Source organism: Oncorhynchus keta, chromosome 10, assembly GCF_023373465.1.
Source record: "Oncorhynchus keta strain PuntledgeMale-10-30-2019 chromosome 10, Oket_V2, whole genome shotgun sequence".
Lineage (NCBI taxonomy): Eukaryota > Metazoa > Chordata > Actinopteri > Salmoniformes > Salmonidae > Oncorhynchus > Oncorhynchus keta.
In genome coordinates, this window is record NC_068430.1 from 79315318 (window position 1) to 79332462 (window position 17145).

Genomic DNA, 17145 nt, shown 5'->3' on the forward strand with positions numbered 1-17145 from the left:
TCATCCCTGGTCTATTGGCCTGGTATGATGTAGTATTCATTCATCCCTGGTGTATTGGCCTGGTATGATGTAGTATTCATTCATCCCTGGTCTATTGGCCTGGTATGATGTAGTATTCATTCATCCCTGGTCTATTGGCCTGGTATGATGTAGTATTCATTCATCCCTGGTCTATTGGCCTGGTATGATGTAGTATTCATTCATCCCTGGTCTATTGGCCTGGTATGATGTAGTATTCATTCATCCCTGGTCTATTGGCCTGGTATGATGTAGTATTCATTCATCCCTGGTCTATTGGCCTGGTATGATGTAGTATTCATTCATCCCTGGTCTATTGGCCTGGTATGATGTAGTATTCATTCATCCCTGGTCTATTGGCCTGGTATGATGTAGTATTCATTCATCCCTGGTCTATTGGCCTGGTATGATGTAGTATTCATTCATCCCTGGTCTATTGGCCTGGTATGATGTAGTATTCATTCATCCCTGGTCTATTGGCCTGGTATGATGTAGTATTCATTCATCCCTGGTCTATTGGCCTGGTATGATGTAGTATTCATTCATCCCTGGTCTATTGGCCTGGTATGATGTAGTATTCATTCATCCCTGGTCTATTGGCCTGGTATGATGTAGTATTCATTCATCCCTGGTCTATTGGCCTGGTATGATGTAGTATTCATTCATCCCTGGTCTATTGGCCTGGTATGATGTAGTATTCATTCATCCCTGGTCTATTGGCCTGGTATGATGTAGTATTCATTCATCCCTGGTCTATTGGCCTGGTATGATGATAGTATTCATTCATCCCTGGTCTATTGGCCTGGTATGATGTAGTATTCATTCATCCCTGGTCTATTGGCCTGGTATGATGTAGTATTCATTCATCCCTGGTCTATTGGCCTGGTATGTAGTATTCATTCATCCCTGGTCTATTGGCCTGGTATGATGTAGTATTCATTCATCCCTGGTCTATTGGCCTGGTATGATGTAGTATTCATTCATCCCTGGTGTATTGGCCTGGTATGATGTAGTATTCATTCATCCCTGGTCTATTGGCCTGGTATGATGTAGTATTCATTCATCCCTGGTCTATTGGCCTGGTATGATGTAGTATTCATTCATCCCTGGTCTATTGGCCTGGTATGATGTAGTATTCATTCATCCCTGGTCTATTGGCCTGGTATGATGTAGTATTCATTCATCCCTGGTGTATTGGCCTGGTATGATGTAGTATTCATTCATCCCTGGTCTATTGGCCTGGTATGATGTAGTATTCATTCATCCCTGGTCTATTGGCCTGGTATGATGTAGTATTCATTCATCCCTGGTCTATTGGCCTGGTATGATGTAGTATTCATTCATCCCTGGTCTATTGGCCTGGTATGATGTAGTATTCATTCATCCCTGGTCTATTGGCCTGGTATGATGTAGTATTCATTCATCCCTGGTGTATTGGCCTGGTATGATGTAGTATTCATTCATCCCTGGTCTATTGGCCTGGTATGATGTAGTATTCATTCATCCCTGGTCTATTGGCCTGGTATGATGTAGTATTCATTCATCCCTGGTGTATTGGCCTGGTATGATGTAGTATTCATTCATCCCTGGTCTATTGGCCTGGTATGATGTAGTATTCATTCATCCCTGGTCTATTGGCCTGGTATGATGTAGTATTCATTCATCCCTGGTCTATTGGCCTGGTATGATGTAGTATTCATTCATCCCTGGTCTATTGGCCTGGTATGATGTAGTATTCATTCATCCCTGGTCTATTGGCCTGGTATGATGTAGTATTCATTCATCCCTGGTCTATTGGCCTGGTATGATGTAGTATTCATTCATCCCTGGTGTATTGGCCTGGTATGATGTAGTATTCATTCATCCCTGGTGTATTGGCCTGGTATGATGTAGTATTCATTCATCCCTGGTCTATTGGCCTGGTATGATGTAGTATTCATTCATCCCTGGTGTATTGGCCTGGTATGATGTAGTATTCATTCATCCCTGGTCTATTGGCCTGGTATGATGTAGTATTCATTCATCCCTGGTCTATTGGCCTGGTATGATGTAGTATTCATTCATCCCTGGTGTATTGGCCTGGTATGATGTAGTATTCATTCATCCCTGGTGTATTGGCCTGGTATGATGTAGTATTCATTCATCCCTGGTGTATTGGCCTGGTATGATGTAGTATTCATTCATCCCTGGTGTATTGGCCTGGTATGATGTAGTATTCATTCATCCCTGGTGTATTGGCCTGGTATGATGTAGTATTCATTCATCCCTGGTCTATTGGCCTGGTATGATGTAGTATTCATTCATCCCTGGTCTATTGGCCTGGTATGATGTAGTATTCATTCATCCCTGGTCTATTGGCCTGGTATGATGTAGTATTCATTCATCCCTGGTCTATTGGCCTGGTATGATGTAGTATTCATTCATCCCTGGTGTATTGGCCTGGTATGATGTAGTATTCATTCATCCCTGGTGTATTGGCCTGGTATGATGTAGTATTCATTCATCCCTGGTGTATTGGCCTGGTATGATGTAGTATTCATTCATCCCTGGTGTATTGGCCTGGTATGATGTAGTATTCATTCATCCCTGGTCTATTGGCCTGGTATGATGTAGTATTCATTCATCCCTGGTCTATTGGCCTGGTATGATGTAGTATTCATTCATCCCTGGTGTATTGGCCTGGTATGATGTAGTATTCATTCATCCCTGGTGTATTGGCCTGGTATGATGTAGTATTCATTCATCCCTGGTCTATTGGCCTGGTATGATGTAGTATTCATTCATCCCTGGTGTATTGGCCTGGTATGATGTAGTATTCATTCATCCCTGGTCTATTGGCCTGGTATGATGTAGTATTCATTCATCCCTGGTCTATTGGCCTGGTATGATGTAGTACTGTATTCAAACACTTCACTGGTGAAACACACACACCAACTGCTGCTGCTATGTTTTGTTGGTATGATAAAGAACTGCTTTAACGAGGTGTGTGTGTGTGTGTGTGTGTGTGTGTGTGTGTGTGTGTGTGTGTGTGTGTGTGTGTGTGTGTGTGTGTGTGTGTGTGTGTGTGTGTGTGTGTGTGTGTGTGTGTGTGTGTGTGCTACTAGAAGACAAGCTGAAACATGGAAAAGAGAGACCTTCAAACACCACACCTTATGATTCCTAACATTCTTCTCTATCTCTCTCTCTCAGGGAGTTTTTGCAACACTATGCTAGGAGAGTGGAGAGGCGGGACTAAGCAGACAAGTGTGTGACCCTTCTCTGTGATTGGTGGACAGAGATTGATGGTTGACAGACGGACGGATAAAGAGAACGAGACAGACAGCAGAGAGGAGAGACGGGGAGAGAGAGATGGCTCACAGTGTCAACTTTGACCTGACTGCTGAACACATGGAGGCTGGCCTGGAGTGAGTATCAATACTCTATATCAGTGGAGGCTGGCCTGGAGTGAGTATTAATACTCTATATCAGTGGAGGCTGGCCTGGAGTGAGTATTAATACACTATATCAGTGGAGGCTGGCCTGGAGTGAGTATTAATACACTATATCAGGGGAGGCTGGCCTGGAGTGAGTATTAATACACTATATCAGTGGAGGCTGGCCTGGAGTGAGTATCAATACACTATATCAGTGGAGGCTGGCCTGGAGTGAGTATTAATACACTATATCAGTGGAGGCTGGCCTGGAGTGAGTATTAATACACTATATCAGTGGAGGCTGGCCTGGAGTGAGTATTAATACACTATATCAGTGGAGGCTGGCCTGGAGTGAGTATTAATACACTATATCAGTGGAGGCTGGCCTGGAGTGAGTATTAATACACTATATCAGGGGAGGCTGGCCTGGAGTGAGTATTAATACACTATATCAGGGGAGGCTGGCCTGGAGTGAGTATCAATACACTATATCAGTGGAGGCTGGCCTGGAGTGAGTATTAATACACTATATCAGTGGAGGCTGGCCTGGAGTGAGTATTAATACACTATATCAGTGGAGGGTGACCTGGAGTGAGTATTAATACACTATATCAGTGGAGGCTGGCCTGGAGTGAGTATTAATACACTATATCAGGGGAGGCTGGCCTGGAGTGAGTATTAATACACTATATCAGTGGAGGCTGGCCTGGAGTGAGTATTAATACACTATATCAGGGGAGGCTGGCCTGGAGTGAGTATTAATACACTATATCAGTGGAGGCTGGCCTGGAGTGAGTATTAATACACTATATCAGTGGAGGGTGACCTGGAGTGAGTATTAATACACTATATCAGTGGAGGCTGGCCTGGAGTGAGTATTAATACACTATATCAGTGGAGGCTGGCCTGGAGTGAGTATTAATACACTATATCAGGGAGGCTGGCCTGGAGTGAGTATTAATACACTATATCAGTGGAGGCTGGCCTGGAGTGAGTATCAATACACTATATCAGTGGAGGCTGGCCTGGAGTGAGTATTAATACACTATATCAGTGGAGGCTGGCCTGGAGTGAGTATTAATATACTATATCAGTGGAGGCTGGCCTGGAGTGAGTATTAATACACTATATCAGTGGAGGCTGGCCTGGAGTGAGTTTTAATACACTATATCAGTGGAGGCTGGCCTGGAGTGAGTATTAATACACTATATCAGGGAGGCTGGCCTGGAGTGAGTATTAATACACTATATCAGTGGAGGCTGGCCTGGGTGAGTATTAATACACTATATCAGTGGAGGCTGGCCTGATGTGTTGTGCCTGGAGAGAGAGGAGGGCTTCACTCTCTGTTTGATGTGTTGAGCCTGGAGAGAGAGGAGGGGCTTCACTCTCTGTTTGATGTGTTGAGCCTGGAGAGAGAGGAGGGGCTTCACTCTCTGTTTGATGTGTTGAGCCTGGAGAGAGAGAGGGGCTTCACTCTCTGTTTGATGTGTTGAGCCTGGAGAGAGAGGAGGGGCTTCACTCTCTGTTTGATGTGTTGAGCCTGGAGAGAGAGGAGGGGCTTCACTCTCTGTTTGATGTGTTGAGCCTGGAGAGAGAGGAGGGGCTTCACTCTCTGTTTGATGTGTTGAGCCTGGAGAGAGAGGAGGGGTATCACTCTGTTTGATTTGTTGAGCCTGGAGAGAGAGGAGGGGCTTCACTCTCTGTTTGATGTGCTGAGCCTGGAGAGAGAGGAGGGGCTTCACTCTCTGTTTGATGTGTTGAGCCTGGAGAGAGAGGAGGGGCTTCACTCTCTGTTTGATGTGTTGAGCCTGGAGAGAGAGGAGGGGCTTCACTCTCTGTTTGATGTGTTGAGCCTGGAGAGAGAGGAGGGGCTTCACTCTCTGTTTGATGTGTTGAGCCTGGAGAGAGAGGAGGGGCTTCACTCTCTGTTTGATGTGTTGAGCCTGGAGAGAGAGGAGGGGCTTCACTCTCTGTTTGATGTGTTGAGCCTGGAGAGAGAGGAGGGGCTTCACTCTCTGTTTGATGTGTTGAGCCTGGAGAGAGAGGAGGGGCTTCACTCTCTGTTTGATGTGTTGAGCCTGGAGAGAGAGGAGGGGCTTCACTCTCTGTTTGATGTGTTGAGCCTGGAGAGAGAGGAGGGGCTTCACTCTCTGTTTGATGTGCTACTGGCTTCCCAATGTGTCTGTCACTCTCTGTTTGATGTGCTACTGGCTTCCCAATGTCTCTGTCTCTCTCTGTTTGATGTGCTACTGGCTTCCCAATGTGTCTGTCTCTCTCTGTTTGATGTGCTACTGGCTTCCCAATGTGTCTGTCTCTCTCTGTTTGATGTGCTACTGGCTTCCCAATGTGTCTGTCTCTCTCTGTTTGATGTGCTACTGGCTTCTCAATGTGTCTGTCACTCTCTGTTTGATGTGCTACTGGCTTCCCAATGTGTCTGTCTCTCTCTGTTTGATGTGCTACTGGCTTCCCAATGTGTCTGTCTCTCTCTGTTTGATGTGCTACTGGCTTCCCAATGTGTCTGTCTCTCTCTGTTTGATGTGCTACTGGCTTCTCAATGTGTCTGTCACTCTCTGTTTGATGTGCTACTGGCTTCCCAATGTGTCTGTCTTTCTCTGTCACTCTCTGTTTGATGTGCTACTGGCTTCCCAATGTGTCTGTCTCTCTCTGTTTGATGTGCTACTGGCTTCCCAATGTGTCTGTCTCCCTCTGTTTGATGTGCTACTGGCTTCCCAATGTGTCTGTCTTTCTCTGTCACTCTCTGTTTGATGTGCTACTGGCTTCCCAATGTGTCTGTCTCTCTCTGTTTGATGTGCTACTGGCTTCCCAATGTGTCTGTCTCTCTCTGTTTGATGTGCTACTGGCTTCTCAATGTGTCTGTCACTCTCTGTTTGATGTGCTACTGGCTTCCCAATGTGTCTGTCTTTCTCTGTCACTCTCTGTTTGATGTGCTACTGGCTTCCCAATGTGTCTGTCTCTCTCTGTTTGATGTGCTACTGGCTTCCCAATGTGTCTGTCTCCCTCTGTTTGATGTGCTACTGGCTTCCCAATGTGTCTGTCTCTCTCTGTTTGATGTGCTACTGGCATCCCAATGTGTCTGTCTCTCTCTGTTTGATGTGCTACTGGCTTCCCAATGTGTCTGTCTTTCTCTGTCACTCTCTGTTTGATGTGCTACTGGCTTCCCAATGTGTCTGTCTCTCTCTGTTTGATGTGCTACTGGCTTCCCAATGTGTCTGTCTCCCTCTGTTTGATGTGCTACTGGCTTCCCAATGTGTCTGTCTCTCTCTGTTTGATGTGCTACTGGCATCCCAATGTGTCTGTCTCTCTCTGTTTGATGTGCTACTGGCTTCTCAATGTGTCTGTCACTCTCTGTTTGATGTGCTACTGGCTTCCCAATGTGTCTGTCTCTCTCTGTTTGATGTGCTACTGGCTTCTCAATGTGTCTGTCACTCTCTGTTTGATGTGCTACTGGCTTCCCAATGTGTCTGTCTTTCTCTGTCACTCTCTGTTTGATGTGCTACTGGCTTCCCAATGTGTCTGTCTCTCTCTGTTTGATGTGCTACTGGCTTCCCAATGTCTCTGTCTCTCTCTGTTTGATGTGCTACTGGCTTCCCAATGTCTCTGTCTCTCTCTGTTTGATGTGCTACTGGCTTCCCAATGTGTCTGTCTCTCTCTGTTTGATGTGCTACTGGCTTCCCAATGTGTCTGTCTCTCTCTGTTGGATGTGCTACTGGCTTCCCAATGTGTCTGTCTCTCTCTGTTTGATGTGCTACTGGCTTCCCAATGTGTCTGTCTCTCTCTGTTTGATATGCTACTGGCTTCCCAATGTGTCTGTCTCTCTCTGTTTGATGTTCTGGTAAACAGAAGAGGATTAAAATAAGACAATGACAGGGTTAACTCTCTGTTTGATGTTCTGGTAAACAGAAGAGGGTTAAAATAAGACAATGACAGGGTTAACTCTCTGTTTGATGTTCTGGTAAACAGAAGAGGGTTAAAATAAGACAATGACAGGGTTAACTCTCTGTTTGATGTTCTGGTAAACAGAAGAGGGTTTAAATAAGACAATGACAGGGTTAACTGTCTGTTTGATGTTCTGGTAAACAGAAGAGGATTAAAATAAGACAATGACAGGGTTAACTCTCTGTTTGATGTTCTGGTAAACAGAAGAGGGTTAAAATAAGACAATGACAGGGTTAACTCTCTGTTTGATGTTCTTTGAGGCCCAATTCTGCACAGTACCAGTATCCAGCCAGACCCATTGTTCTCACAGAACAGACTGACTGTGTTTGTTGGACTGTTTGACTAGTCTTTGTTCTTGTGTGTGTGTGTGTGTGTGTGTGTGTGTGTGTGTGTGTGTGTGTGTGTGTGTGTGTGTGTGTGTGTGTGTGTGTGTGTGTGTGTGTGTGTGTATTTACTGAGGAGAATTTTATGAGTGACTCACTTCCTGTGGTGTTCAGCTTTTGTTCCCTGGGGAACAAAAGGCTTGTGATTGTGGTTCCTTTCAAATATGGTGTGAACAGGCCATGAATTATGAGACATGAAGAGTTGTCAAGGTGGCTGAAGCCCAGTGGTGAGGAGTGTTTACACTGTGGCGGTGAACACTGGTTACTGGTTAGGGGTGTGTTTGTCTGAACACTGGTTACTGGTTAGGGGTGTGTTTGTCTGAACACTGGTTACTGGTTAGGGGTGTGTTTGTCTGAACACTGGTTACTGGTTAGGGGTGTGTTTGTCTGAACACTGGTTACTGGTTAGGGTGTGTTTGTCTGAACACTGGTTACTGGTTAGGGTGTGTTTGTCTGAACACTGGTTACTGGTTAGGGGTGTGTTTGTCTGAACACTGGTTACTGGTTAGGGGTGTGTTTGTCTGAACACTGGTTACTGGTTAGGGGTGTGTTTGTCTGAACACTGGTTACTGGTTAGGGGTGTGTTTGTCTGAACACTGGTTACTGGTTAGGGGTGTGTTTGTCTGAACACTGGTTAGGGGTGTGTTTGTCTGAACACTGGTTAGGGGTGTGTTTGTCTGAACACTGGTTACTGGTTAGGGGTGTGTTTGTCTGAACACTGGTTACTGGTTAGGGGTGTGTTTGTCTGAACACTGGTTACTGGTTAGGGTGTGTTTGTCTGAACACTGGTTACTGGTTAGGGGTGTGTTTGTCTGAACACTGGTTACTGGTTAGGGGTGTGTTTGTCTGAACACTGGTTACTGGTTAGGGGTGTGTTTGTCTGAACACTGGTTACTGGTTAGGGGTGTGTTTGTCTGAACACTGGTTACTGGTTAGGGGTGTGTTTGTCTGAACACTGGTTACTGGTTAGGGGTGTGTTTGTCTGAACACTGGTTAGGGGTGTGTTTGTCTGAACACTGGTTAGGGTGTGTTTGTCTGAACACTGGTTACTGGTTAGGGGTGTGTTTGTCTGAACACTGGTTACTGGTTAGGGGTGTGTTTGTCTGAACACTGGTTACTGGTTAGGGGTGTGTTTGTCTGAACACTGGTTACTGGTTAGGGGTGTGTTTGTCTGAACACTGGTTACTGGTTAGGGGTGTGTTTGTCTGAACACTGGTTACTGGTTAGGGGTGTGTTTGTCTGAACACTGGTTACTGGTTAGGGGTGTGTTTGTCTGAACACTGGTTACTGGTTAGGGGTGTGTTTGTCTGAACACTGGTTACTGGTTAGGGGTGTGTTTGTCTGAACACTGGTTACTGGTTAGGGGTGTGTTTGTCTGAACACTGGTTACTGGTTAGGGGTGTGTTTGTCTGAACACTGGTTACTGGTTAGGGGTGTGTTTGTCTGAACACTGGTTACTGGTTAGTGTGTTTGTCTGAACACTGGTTACTGGTTAGGGTGTGTTTGTCTGAACACTGGTTAGGGTGTGTTTGTCTGAACACTGGTTAGGTTAGGGGTGTGTTTGTCTGAACACTGGTTAGGGGTGTGTTTGTCTGAACACTGGTTAGGGGTGTGTTTGTCTGAACACTGGTTACTGGTTAGGGTGTGTTTGTCTGAACACAGGTTACTGGTTAGGGTGTGTATGTCTGAACACTGGTTAGGGGTGTGTTTGTCTGAACACTGGTTAGGGGTTAGGGGTGTGTTTGTCTGAACACACTGGTTAGGTGTGTATGTCTGAACACTGGTTAGGGGTGTGTTTGTCTGAACACTGGTTAGGGGTTAGGGGTGTGTTTGTCTGAACACTGGTTAGGGTTAGTGTGTATGTCTGAACACTGGTTAGGGGTGTGTTTGTCTGAACACTGGTTACTGGTTAGGGGTGTGTTTGTCTGAACACTGGTTACTGGTTAGGTGTGTTTGTCTTGTGTGTGTGTGTGTGTGTGTGTGTGTGTGTGTGTGTGTGTGTGTGTGTGTGTGTGTGTGTGTGTGTGTGTGTGTGTGTGTGTGTGTGTGTGTGTGTGTGTGTGTGTGTGTGTGTGTGTTTTGTTCGACCCACTGAAGTACCCCCTCTCTCTTTTAAATGCCATATTATGTCTATATACAGTGTTGTAACAATGTACAAATAGTTAAAGTACAAAAGCATAAATATGGGTTGTATTTACAATGGTGTTTGTTCTTCACTGGTTGACCTTTGCTTGTGGCAACATGTCACACATCTTGCCGCTGAGATGGCACACTGTGGTATTTCACCCAGTAGATATGGGAGTTTATTGGGTTTGGTTTCTAATTCTGTCTGTCTGTCTGTCTTTGTCTGTCTTTGTCTGTCTGTCTGTCTGTCTGTCTGTCTGTCTGTCTGTCTCTCTGTCTCTCTCTCTCTCTGTCTCTGTCTGTCTGTCTCTGTCTCTGTGTAACAGGAGCCCAGCAGATGAAGAGGGGGTCCATGACTCCTTTAACCAGCTGATAGAGGATCAGAGACAGGAAGCCTTGGAGCTGCAGGAACTACAGAGAGACCTGGACGAGGAGGAACGAGGTAGTGTGAGACTGGGTATAAGAGAGAGACCTGGACGAGGAGGAACGAGGTAGTGTGTGACGGGGTATAAGAGAGAGAGACCTGGACGAGGAGGAACGAGGTAGTGTGTGACTGGGTATAAGAGAGAGACCTGGACGAGGAGGAACGAGGTAGTGTGTGACTGGGTATAAGAGAGAGAGACCTGGACGAGGAGGAACGAGGTAGTGTGTGACTGGGTATAAGAGAGAGAGACCTGGACGAGGAGGAACGAGGTAGTGTGTGACTGGGTATAAGAGAGAGACCTGGACGAGGAGGAACGAGGTAGTGTGTGACTGGGTATAAGAGAGAGAGACCTGGACGAGGAGGAACGAGGTAGTGTGTGACTGGGTATAAGAGAGAGAGACCTGGACGAGGAGGAACGAGGTAGTGTGTGACTGGGTATAAGAGAGAGACCTGGACGAGGAGGAACGAGGTAGTGTGTGACGGGTATAAGAGAGAGAGACCTGGACGAGGAGGAACGAGGTAGTGTGTGACTGGGTATAAGAGAGAGACCTGGACGAGGAGGAACGAGGTAGTGTGTGACTGGGTATAAGAGAGAGACCTGGACGAGGAGGAACGAGGTAGTGTGTGACTGGGTATAAGAGAGAGAGACCTGGACGAGGAGGAACGAGGTAGTGTGTGACTGGGTATAAGAGAGAGAGACCTGGACGAGGAGGAACGAGGTAGTGTGTGACTGGGTATAAGAGAGATACCTGGACGAGGAGGAACGAGGTAGTGTGTGACTGGGTATAAGAGAGAGACCTGGACGAGGAGGAACGAGGTAGTGTGTGACTGGGTATAAGAGAGAGAGACCTGGACGAGGAGGAACGAGGTAGTGTGTGACTGGGTATAAGAGAGAGACCTGGACGAGGAGGAACGAGGTAGTGTGTGACTGGGTATAAGAGAGAGAGACCTGGACGAGGAGGAACGAGGTAGTGTGTGACTGGGTATAAGAGAGAGAGACCTGGACGAGGAGGAACGAGGTAGTGTGTGACTGGGTATAAGAGAGAGACCTGGACGAGGAGGAACGAGGTAGTGTGTGACTGGGTATAAGAGAGAGAGACCTGGACGAGGAGGAACGAGGTAGTGTGTGACTGGGTATAAGAGAGAGAGACCTGGACGAGGAGGAACGAGGTAGTGTGTGACTGGGTATAAGAGAGAGACCTGGACGAGGAGGAACGAGGTAGTGTGTGACTGGGTATAAGAGAGAGAGACCTGGACGAGGAGGAACGAGGTAGTGTGTGACTGGGTATAAGAGAGAGAGACCTGGACGAGGAGGAACGAGGTAGTGTGTGACTGGGTATAAGAGAGAGAGACCTGGACGAGGAGGAACGAGGTAGTGTGTGACTGGGTATAAGAGAGAGACCTGGACGAGGAGGAACGAGGTAGTGTGTGACTGGGTATAAGAGAGAGAGACCTGGACGAGGAGGAACGAGGTAGTGTGTGACTGGGTATAAGAGAGAGAGACCTGGACGAGGAGGAACGAGGTAGTGTGTGACTGGGTATAAGAGAGAGAGAGACCTAGTGTTACGAGTGTGGTGTGTGACTGTGTATAAGAGAGAGAGAGACCTAGTGTTAGAGTGTGTGTGTGTGACTGTGTATAAGAGAGAGATACCTAGTGTTAGAGTGTGGTGTGTGACTGTGTATAAGAGAGAGAGACCTAGTGTTAGAGTGTGGTGTGTGACTGTGTATAAGAGAGAGAGACCTAGTGTTAGAGTGTGTGTGTGTGACTGTGTATAAGAGAGAGAGACCTAGTGTTAGAGTGTGGTGTGTGTCTGTGTATAAGAGAGAGAGAGACCTAGTGTTAGAGTGTGGTGTGTGACTGTGTATAAGAGAGAGAGACCTAGTGTTAGAGTGTGTGTGTGTGACTGTGTATAAGAGAGAGAGACCTAGTGTTAGAGTGTGTGTGTGTGACTGTGTATAAGAGAGAGAGACCTAGTGTTAGAGTGTGTGTGTGTGACTGTGTATAAGAGAGAGAGAACTAGTGTTAGAGTGTGGTGTGTGACTGTGTATAAGAGAGAGAGACCTAGTGTTAGAGTGTGGTGTGTGTGTATACACAGACGTAAACGTCATACTCTCCTTCCTCCAGACAGTGTAGCGTACCTGTCCAGCCCTGGTCAGGAGATATGGCGTGGGAGCGCGGGGAGGGGTGAGGAGGAAGGGGGGGGACAGTTAGACCCCCTTCTAGAGGAACGCTGGTCCTCCGCCACCCTCAAAGTCCTCTCCTCCATGCCCAGCCGCACCATCGGTAAGTCACCCCTACGACACCCTTATGACATACTTATGGCACCTCTACGACACCCTTATGACATACTTATGGCACCTCTACGACACCCTTATGACATACTTATGGCACCCCTACGACACCCTTATGACATACTTATGGCACCTCTACGACACCCTTATGACATACTTATGGCACCTCTACGACACCCTTATGACATACTTATGGCACCTCTACGACACCCTTATGACATACTTATGGCACCTCTACGACACCCTTATGACATACTTATGGCACCTCTACGACACCCTTATGACATACTTATGGCACCTCTACGACACCCTTATGACATACTTATGGCACCTCTACGACACCCTTATGACATACTTATGGCACCTCTACGACACCCTTATGACATACTTATGGCACCCCTACGACACCCTTATGACATACTTATGGCACCTCTACGACACCCTTATGACATACTTATGGCACCTCTACGACACCCTTATGACATACTCATGGCACCTCTACGACACCCTTATGACATACTTATGGCACCTCTACGACACCCTTATGACATACTTATGGCACCTCTACGACACCCTTATGACATACTTATGGCACCTCTACGACACCCTTATGACATACTTATGGCACCTCTACGACACCCTTATGACATACTTATGGCACCTCTACGACACCCTTATGACATACTTATGGCACCTCTACGACACCCTTATGACATACTTATGGCACCTCTACGACACCCTTATGACATACTTATGGCACCTCTACGACACCCTTATGACATACTTATGGCACCTCTACGACACCCTTATGACATACTTATGGCACCCCTACGACACCCTTATGACATACTTATGGCACCTCTACGACACCCTTATGACATACTTATGGCACCTCTACGACACCCTTATGACAGTCTTAAGATGGCTGTATGGACACCTACCTAGTGTTTCTTCTGTTCACGCTTCATGAGAGAGAGAGAGAGAGAGAGAGAGAGAGAGTTTCAGAAGTCTAAACTATTTCTGCCGTTGTCATGTGACTGTTAGTTCCTCTAGCTAGCAGGTGCACCAGCCAGCCAGCCACTATCAACACATCAACAGATACTGTATCTAACACAGTGGCTCTAAATACACCATGGCACAAACCATGTCCCTCCACAAGACATAGTTTAGGAATCATGTATCTACACACCTTCCCTCACCCCCTCTTAACGGAGGTGCTGTCATCTCTCAGTGGAGGTGCTGTCATCTCTCAGTACTATAACAGGACCCTGTTAACTTCCTATCCTCTCTCTAGGTCGTAGTGGAGGTGCTGTCATCTCTCAGTACTATAACAGGACCCTGTTAACTTCCTGTCCTCTCTCTAGGTCGTAGTGGAGGTGCTGTCATCTCTTAGTGGAGGTGCTGTCATCTCTCAGTACTATAACAGGACCCTGTTAACTTCCTATCCTCTCTCTAGGTCGTAGTGGAGGTGCTGTCATCTCTCAGTACTATAACAGGACCCTGTTAACTTCCTATCCTCTCTCTAGGTCGTAGTGGAGGTGCTGTCATCTCTCAGTACTATAACAGGACCCTGTTAACTTCCTGTCCTCTCTCTAGGTCGTAGTGGAGGTACTGTCATCTCTTAGTGGAGGTGCTGTCATCTCTTAGTACTAGACCCTGTTAACTTCCTCCTCTCTCTAGGTCGTAGTCGAGGTGCTGTCATCTCTCAGTACTATAACAGGACCCTGTTAACTTCATCTCCTCTCTCTAGGTCGTAGTGAAGGTGCTGTCATCTCTTATTGGAGGTGCTGTCATCTCTCAGTACTAGACCCTGTTAACTTCCTCTCCTCTCTCTAGGTCGTAGTCGAGGTGCTGTCATCTCTCAGTACTAGACCCTGTTAACTTCCTCCTCTCTCTAGGTCGTAGTCGAGGTGCTGTCATCTCTCAGTACTATAACAGGACCCTGTTAACTTCCTCTCCTCTCTCTAGGTCGTAGTCGAGGTGCTGTCATCTCTCAGTACTAGACCCTGTTAACTTCCTCTCCTCTCTCTAGGTCGTAGTCGAGGTGCTGTCATCTCTTAGTGGAGGTGCTGTCATCTCTCAGTACTAGACCCTGTTAACTTCCTCTCCTCTCTCTAGGTCGTAGTGGAGGTGCTGTCATCTCTTAGTGGAGGTGCTGTCATCTCTTAGTGGAGGTGCTGTCATCTCTTAGTGGAGGTGCTGTCATCTCTTAGTGGAGGTGCTGTCATCTCTCAGTCCTAGACCCTGTTAACTTCCTCTCCTCTCTCTAGGTCGTAGTCGAGGTGCTATCATCTCTCAGTACTATAACAGGACCATGAAGTTGAGAAGACGCAGACAGAGCAGGCCTTCCATAAAGGACTTTTCCCGCTCCGCACGGCCCAGTATCCGTGGTTACGGCATGGAGACAGACTGCATGGAGACCGAGGGCGTGGATGAGGAGGGTGAGGTCACTCATTTAAACGTTACACATGCACTGAAATACGGACATTTTTGCTGTTGTAATGATGCCATAACCTACGCATAACTAATGTGTCTGTCAATTTCAATTCAATTCAAGGGCTTTATTGGGATGGGAAACATGTGTTAACGTTGCCAAAGCAAGTGAGGTAGACAACATACAAAGTGAATATATAAAGTGAAAAACAACAAAAATTAACAGTAACATTACACATACAGAAGTTTCAAAACAGTAAAGACATTACAAATGTCATATTATATATATATATATATATATATTTACAATGTACAAATAGTTAAAGGACACAAGATAAAATAAATAAGCATAAATATGGGTTGTATTTACAATGGTGTTTGTTCTTCACTGGTTGCCCTTTTCTCGTGGCAACAGGTCACAAATCTCACTGCTGTGATGCAACACTGTGGTATTTCACCCAGTAGATATGGGAGTTTTTCAAAAATGGATTTGTTTTCCTCTGTCTGTCTCTGTAAAATCAAATCAAATCAAATTTTATTTGTCACATACACATCTCTGTTGCGCTGCAGAGCGTAAGCGTGACCAACTGGTCAACAACCTTCAGAACCTCTCTCTGAGTGACCGGGTCAGGATGCTGCGAGCCATGCCTCTCTCTGTGGCAGAGAAGAGTGAACTAAGGTATCTATAGTCCTCTACCATCCTGCTGTCCATCTCTCTCTCTTTCTCCATCCCTCTATCCTGCTCTCCATCTCTCTCTCTTTCTCATCCCTCTATCCTGCTCTCCATCTCTCTCTCTCTTTCTCATCCCTCTATCCTGCTGTCCATATCTCTCTCTCTTTCTCATCCCTCTATCCTGCTGTCCATATCTCTCTCTCTTTCTCATCCCTCTATCCTGATGTCCATCTCTCTCTCTCTTTCTCCATCCCTCTATCCTGATGTCCATCTCTCTCTCTCTTTCTCCATCCCTCTATCCTGCTGTCCATCTCTCTCTCTTTCCCATCCCTCTATCCTGCTGTCCATCTCTTTCTCTCTTTCTCATCCCTCTATCCTGCTGTCCATCTCTCACTCTTTCTCCATCCCTCTATCCTGCTGTCCATATCTCTCTCTTTCTCATCCCTCTATCCTGCTGTCCATCTCTCTCTCTTTCTCATCCCTCTATCCTGCTGTCCATATCTCTCTCTTTCTCATCCCTCTATCCTGCTGTCCATCTCTCTCTCTTTCTCATCCCTCTATCCTGCTGTCCATCTCTCTCTCTTTCTCATCCCTCTATCCTGCTGTCCATCTCTCTCTCTCTTTCTCATCCCTCTATCCTGCTGTCCATCTCTCTCTCTTTCTCATCCCTCTATCCTGCTCTCCATCTCTCTCTCTTTCTCATCCCTCTATCCTGCTGTCCATCTCTCTCTCTTTCTCATCCCTCTATTCTGCTGTCCATCTCTCTCTCTCTTTCTCATCCCTCTATCCTGCTGTCCATCTCTCTCTCTATTTCTCATCCCTCTATCCTGCTGTCCATATCTCTCTTTCTCATCCCTCTATCCTGATGTCCATCTCTCTCTCTCTTTCTCCATCCCTCTATCCTGCTGTCCATCTCTCTCTCTTTCTCCATCCCTCTATCCTGCTGTCCATCTCTCTGTCTATTTCTCATCTCTCTCTCTCCTATCAATTCAATTCAAGGGCTTTATTGGCTTGGGAAACACATGTTAGCATTGTCAAAGCAAGTGAAGTAGATACTAATAAGTTAAATCAACAAAAATGAACAGTAAACATTACACTCACAGATGTATCTCTCTCTCTCCTCCCTGCAGCTCTATCAATAGGTCTCTTCCATAAGTGAGTGATGGAGGAATATAGTATCATCTTGTAACCACCTCCCCCTCTCTCCCCCCCTCCCTCTCCTCCTCCTCCCTCTCTCCCCCCCATCCCTCTCTCTCCCCCATCCCTCTCTCCTCTCCTCCCTCTCTCCCCCATCCCTCTCTCTCCCCCTCCCATCCCTCTCTCCCCCATCCCTCTCTCCCCCATCCCTCTCTCCCATCCATCCCTCTCTCCCACCATCCCTCTCTCTCCCTCCTCCCTCTCTCTCTCTCTCTCCCCAATCCCTCTCTC

At 46.6% G+C, this 17145-nt stretch overlaps 3 long non-coding RNA genes and 1 pseudogene across 12 annotated transcripts; 1 reads left to right on the forward strand and 3 right to left on the reverse strand.

Annotated features, from left to right (window-relative positions):
- The window catches only part of LOC127932447 (transmembrane channel-like protein 6), a 50176-nt pseudogene that overhangs the window by 9228 nt on the left and 23803 nt on the right, over window positions 1-17145 (forward strand).
- Window positions 3429-4362, reverse strand: LOC127932450 (uncharacterized). The gene is made up of 3 exons (XR_008145373.1): window positions 4258-4362; window positions 4018-4217; window positions 3429-3817 (listed from the first exon to the last, which is right to left on the reverse strand). It is a non-coding gene; the product is annotated as an uncharacterized LOC127932450 (long non-coding RNA).
- LOC127932452 (uncharacterized) lies at window positions 10357-12523 on the reverse strand. Of its 9 annotated transcripts, none has more exons than XR_008145378.1 (5): window positions 12382-12492; window positions 12199-12290; window positions 11622-12106; window positions 10670-10769; window positions 10357-10418 (listed from the first exon to the last, which is right to left on the reverse strand). It is a non-coding gene; the product is annotated as an uncharacterized LOC127932452 (long non-coding RNA). The 9 variants fall into 9 exon arrangements; XR_008145377.1 differs by having other exon boundaries at window positions 11622-12060; window positions 12154-12290; XR_008145383.1 differs by lacking the exon at window positions 12199-12290 and having other exon boundaries at window positions 11622-12198; window positions 12382-12523.
- On the reverse strand, window positions 12618-13546 carry LOC127932451 (uncharacterized). Of its 2 annotated transcripts, none has more exons than XR_008145374.1 (3): window positions 13108-13445; window positions 12745-12975; window positions 12618-12678 (listed from the first exon to the last, which is right to left on the reverse strand). It is a non-coding gene; the product is annotated as an uncharacterized LOC127932451 (long non-coding RNA). The 2 variants fall into 2 exon arrangements; XR_008145375.1 differs by lacking the exon at window positions 12618-12678 and adding an exon at window positions 13471-13546 and having other exon boundaries at window positions 12706-12975; window positions 13108-13404.